General features: G+C 39.9%; 1 pseudogene; it reads left to right on the top strand.

The window, feature by feature from the left end:
* Positions 1–814: 814 nt before the first annotated feature.
* On the top strand, positions 815–2,500 carry LOC104861616 (annotated as a pseudogene).
* The last annotated feature ends 1,908 nt before the right edge of the window (positions 2,501–4,408 follow it).

Here is a 4,408-nt window from a genome sequence, read left to right on the forward strand (position 1 = left end):
GCCACTCCCTAATCTCTGTAGCAAGCACTTCCTGTGCTTAACCAGCCCAGCTTCAACAGACAGCGAAAATCAAAGGTTGGTATTTTTCACTACGATGCTGATTCCAAAAGCTACTTTAAAAAAAAAAAAAAAAAAAAGGAGTAAAACCAAAAGTGTCTGTCTCCCCCACCTCAACCCCCTGCTCCACTTAACCCCATACAGGAGTTAGATCCTAGGGGAGCTCTGCCATTGAGTTACAACCCAGCCCTTTTTGTTTGTACTTTGAATCAGGATTTCGCTGTATTTCCCAGGGTGGCCAGGAATTTACAGTCCTCCTGCCTCGGCCTCCTGCGCAGCCATATATGTGGTGTCAGCATGGACACCACAGACTGAAACAGCAGCCACAATTTTAGCGAAACTATGGACAGATACTGCATCACAGTACTTCAGTAAAGTCTCAACATTATTTTCATGAGTTAGCTGGACCGTCATCTGTTCAACTTGTCTATTTTTAACGATATTATGCACCTATTTCCTTAAAGCTTAGTTTAGTATTGGGTTTTCACACAACTTATAGTTTTGTGCAAGACCATCTTGAATTCTATCTAACAATTTTGCTCATATGTAGTCAGATCACAGTGAATTGTCACTGGGCTTTAAGGATTTGTATTTGCTGAGACTGTGTTTTGTACTTTAATGTAAGAAAGTATATATGTGCCACTTTGTTTAAGATTCATTCTATGAGCTCAGTTTCCCCAGAAACCACTCACTCCAGGACGGTCAGCCAAGATTTTATAGGGAAGGATCACTGCCGAGGCTCCTACAAATTGACCACATGTCCGCCAAGGCCAGTCTCTGCTGAGACAATATCTGAATTCAACAAAGGATGTTATTTTGAATATAGCTTCACTTCTAAATGAACCTATGGACTGCTAGGGTCAGGACCTCTAAGCAATGTGATCTGATTCTTGTAGAAAGTGTGTTTGTGCTCTGTCGGCTGAGACTTCCTTGGCCCTTTTGCGGCTACAGAAGTCCCCTTTGTATACTGGTATAGGAGCTTGTGGCAGGCTGAGAAACCCCTGACCAGGCTTCACAATCAACTATGCCATCTTTAAGGTTCTAAATGAGAAGAAACTTCAAGAGGTTGAAAGTTTGTGGAAAGAATTTGCAACTTCAGAGAAAGTAAATAAAATAGTAAAGCTAAACCATTTCGAGAAATTTCATGATTCAGCAGAAGCATTAGCAGCATTCACAGCTCTGATGGAGGGCAAAATCAATGAGCAGCTGAAGAAGGTTCTGAAGAAAGTAGTAAAAGAAGCCCGGGAACCTCTGGCAGTAGCTGGTGCTAAACTAGGAGGAGTCATAAAGGAAAAGCTCAATCTCAGTTGTACCTGTAGTACTATGGTTAATGAGCTTATGAGGGGAATCCAATCACAGATGGATGGATTGATCCCTGGAGTAGAACCACATGAAATGGGAGCCATGTGTCTCAATACAGATTGAAATTTAGTATTGATAAACTGGATACAATGATTGTTCAAGCAATTTCCTTCTTAGATGACTTGGATAAAGAATTAAACAACTACATTATGCATTGTAGAGAGTGGTATGGATGACATTGCCCAGAATTAGGAAAGATTATTGCAGATAATTTGACATGCTGCAAATGTTTACAGAAAGTTGGCGATAGGAAGAGCTATGCCTCCGCCACATTTTCTGAATTGTTGCCAGAGGAAGTTGAAGCTGAAGTAAAAGCAGCTACACAGATATCTATGGGAACAAAGGTACATCTTTGCACCCAAGCGATTGAATTCTAGGAATATAGAACCCAGCTGTATGAGTCTCTCCAAAACCGAATGATGGCCATCTCACCCAATGTTACAGTCATGGTTGGCGAGTTAGTTGGAGCATGGCTGATTGTTCATGCAGGTTCTCTTGAATTTGGCCAAGCATGCAGTTTCTACAGTTCAGACTCTTGGAACAGAAAAGGCACTTTTCAGAGCCCTCACATCTAGGTGGGATACCCCTAAATACAGTCTCATTTATCATACTTCCCTTGTAGGCCAGACAAATCCCAAACACAAAGGAAAGATTTCTTGAACGCTGCCGGCCAAAACTGCTCTGGCTATTCGTTGTGATGCTTTTGGGAAGGATCCCAGTTCTGCAATGGGAGTAGAGAACAAAGCCAAATTAAAGGCGAGATTGAGAAGCTTGGCAGATAGAGGGATGAGAAAAATAAGTGGAATAGGAAAGGCATTAGCAAAAGCAGAAAAATATGAACACAAAAGTAAAATGAAGACTTATGATCCCGCTGATGACTCAACACTTTCAACCTGTTCTAAAAAATGCAAAATAGAACAGGTAAAGAGGATGAAATGATTGAAAAGAAAGCAAAAAAAGTCAAGATTAAAATTAAAGTTGAGGAGGAAAAGGAGGAGGAAGATGAAAAAGTGATAGTGGTAGAAGAGGAGACATTCATGAGGAAGAAAAAGAAAAAAGATAAAAAGAAACACATTAAGAAAGAACCAGTTTAAAAAATAAAATAAAAAGAACCAGTTTCTGAGGAAGAGCCATGCACTAGCACAATAGTTCTTATCCCAGAGAAAAAGAAGAAAAAGAAAGACATGGAAGACTAGTGGGAGGAATCCGCAGTTTTGACAGCTGGATGTGCACTCAGCCAGGTGGGGGAACACCAGAGCTGCTGGTGTGGGGCCAGGGCAGGTGGATGGGGCAGCGATCAGTCATCTGCACCTTTCCATGACATCAGCTCTGGCAACCTTGTTATATCTTCATTTCCTAGTCTTTGATATACAAATAAAACTATTTTCTTTGTAAATAAATAAACCTATGTCCAAACCACTGGTTTGGATGGGTTTCCTTTTGTCTGCTACCAACTCTAATGCTAACAGAATCTTGTCTTTGGGATGTTGCTGCATCTCATATCCCACAGAAGAACATTTGGTGCAATGTGATGGTTTGGCCTCTAAAAAAGGACAATCTAGGAAATGATTACCCAATCACATGACCACTACCATTACCCTATGAGATTAATGGGCAGACAGACCCATTTCTCATTTCAAGACCCCAGTGGTGATTTCATAACTGTACATGCGGCAGACGTCAGTTTAAAACCTACCTTTATCATACCTAACAATAGAGTATCCTAAGCTTCCTAGGCAGCTCCCATTGTCTCACAGTGGGGATTTGAAGTCAGTTCCCAGAGTGGATGGAGGAGCAGATTTGACCAGAATGCAGAGGGAAGCACTCACACAAAACCTATGACTCTGGAGTCCAAAGGAGAAATGGGTCTGTCTGTCCATTAATCCCATAGGGTAATGGAAGTGATCATGTGATTGGGTAATCATTTTCCAGTTTGTCCTTTTTGAAAGTTAGAACAAAAGTATTAAATATACAAAGCAGAGCAATGATTAACAGAAATAAAATAATGTAAAAAGTGCACAGTAGAGAGAATTTAAACCCTTTGGTAGCATTACCTATAGTAGAAAATAAACATTTTACAGTGTGCTGCATACTAATTTATATGTCTATTTTATGTATATGTTTTTCAGAATCGAAAGTGTCACAAAACAATCCTTATGCTTATCGAGTAGGATGGGCTCTGACCTAATTCCATTCTATTTTAGCTTAGTCTATACTGTTTATTTTTTTAAGCCAAACTAGTTTTGAGGTACCAGCTTGGCTTCTCAAGACAGTAGTAACCTAGAGTTTGAAAAACAGTGGGATGTTTGTATCAGCCAATCAGAATACTGGCACTGCATCCCAAGGCCACAGTGACTGGTTCAAATGATAAAAAAGTATTTTGAGCTCTTCCAATAAGAAACTTTCCTGGGATTTTCAGACTTGCAGCTCGAATTTAGCCACTTTTTTTCTCTCTCTTTTTTTTATTGAAGAATGACACTTCAGAACTGACTAGCAGACACATCTATGGCATCTTGAAGAAGACTGAGAGGAGATGAAAAGAACAAGAAGATAGGTGAAATGAGAATTTGAAGAGGTTTTTTTATTCATTAAGTTTATTGATACATTTTAGGTATACAATATGATGACATTCATCATTGGGAATTTGTACCTTTACATGATATGTCTTAGTTCTTTTGTCTGTTTGCTTGTTTTGTGAGGAAAGACTTAACTCCAGTTTCTGTGGTCTCCAGAACTATGCTTGCCGATATTTGCTGCAACCTACCCACCTTCCTTTTATTCCTTCTTTTTCTTCCAAAGCCATTTCAGGTGGACGGTTGTGTCTTGTAAGCACAGATCTGGCAAATGAGCAAACTAAAGCTTAAACTTGCAGTGCAGAGGCCAATATACAGTGTCAGGTTCCAATTCTTTTTTGTAGCAACACCAGCAGTAAACCATCTTATTTCTCCTCTTGATCTAGCACCATGAGAAAAATACAAATCTGTGTGGC

This window comes from Fukomys damarensis, unplaced genomic scaffold, assembly GCF_012274545.1.
Source record: "Fukomys damarensis isolate Sample0158 unplaced genomic scaffold, DMR_v1.0_HiC HiC_scaffold_10, whole genome shotgun sequence".
Taxonomy (NCBI): Eukaryota; Metazoa; Chordata; class Mammalia; order Rodentia; family Bathyergidae; genus Fukomys; species Fukomys damarensis.